Source organism: Stegastes partitus, unplaced genomic scaffold (genome assembly GCF_000690725.1).
Source record: "Stegastes partitus isolate 25-593 unplaced genomic scaffold, Stegastes_partitus-1.0.2 Scaffold803, whole genome shotgun sequence".
NCBI lineage: Eukaryota > Metazoa > Chordata > Actinopteri > Pomacentridae > Stegastes > Stegastes partitus.
The window spans coordinates 102,418-103,982 of NW_007578534.1; positions in this window are offsets into that span (position 1 = coordinate 102,418).

Sequence of the window (1,565 nt, forward strand, 5' to 3'; positions counted from 1 at the left end):
ATTGTGAGTGTGATGGTCTAAATAAGGCCGGTTATGTTTTTACCCCTGAAACCACCAAACACTGAACACCAGCCCTGTTATCATTACGCTCTACAAATTACACGTTTAATGTCAGATGAACACCTCTAAGAGACGCCACTCTTCAGGCCCCATTTTTATTTAATAGCTGCATCCACACTGAGATTCCTTCTGCAAAAAAAAGAAAAAAAAATCCATCTTTAAGTTTCACGACTGATGTCTGAAGAGCCTTATTTGAGTTCTTTTCTGGCTTTAAAGATGTTTTGAAGCACACAAGTCCTTTAATCTTTCCAAGCGCGGCACTGGCAGCAAGTTCATCTCAACGTTACCAGATATTCTCAGCGGAGTTTCACAGATTTTAACCAGCTTTCATTCAGCAAAATAAAGGAACAGATCCGGGTGTGTTAATGGAGGAGAGGGCTGGAAACTTACACGAGTAGTTCTGAGCGTGTGTCTTCACAGAACGCTGATCGAGGCCTTTTGTTGTTTTGTCTCAGTGCATCCCTTTTCCTTTTCTCCAGCAGGTAAACAATTAAGCGAGCATGACGACTGAAGGCCACGGTTGTGTTGCTATCAGCACTTCTCGTGTGCTGATGTGGAGGTTTCAGGCTTCCTTATTTGGCCCAGCGGGGATCGTAACACGCCAACCGGTTCAAGACCCGAAGCAGCCTCTGAACCACGTTCACACTCCGTCTTATATGACCAACGCCGTAATGTGCTGCAGCGAGCAGTTTGCGATGGGCCCCGGAGACCTGGAACATTTCAGACCTGCCCTTTGGTTGTTTATGCTGATGTTGGATTTTCATGGGCTGCATGTGTGGCTGATGTTTAAACTCTGCACAGTTTAGTCCCCCCGACGTGCAGCACATCAGGAGCCATAATTTGTTTCGTTGAAGGCTGAATTTTCTTTGACCTTAAGATCGAAGGGTCAGCATGAAATGTTTTTCCAGCGACGCCACGCGCAGAAAGACCGGCTTGATTTGTTAGTTTGCCTCCTACAGTGAAAAAGAGGAACTGGTTCTGTGATTTTACACACATTTGCAGGACATAAAACCTACATTAAGGCTATTTTAATCACAGAAAACCACTTGACATCACTGTAACGTTCAGCCAAACCTCAGCAGAAGCGCATTTAACCAAAGCCGAACGCTTAATTCCTAATTTGATTTTCTTGACCCATGAAGGAGCATTTCAAATTAAATTTAAAGTTGAAAGTTACAAATGAGCTGCAGTGCAATTAAATTTGCACAAGAGGTCAGTGTGACGCCTCGTTTCCCAGGACGGAGTGCAGAAACGGAGGGTCGACTTACTGCACGGCACATTTTGCACGTCAGCTCTGAAGGATAAACATGTATGTGATGCAAATATTTGACATCAGAGCGCATAAAAGATAAGAACAAGTTAACAAGGGCTACATGTTTGGATGTTGCACAGCTGATAGGAGTTGTTATTTGTGCAAGAATGATGAGTTTATCAGCTATTTTTATCCATTATTGGGGCACTTATGAGTCTTTAAAGGACATAAATTATTTACTCACTTGTCATTG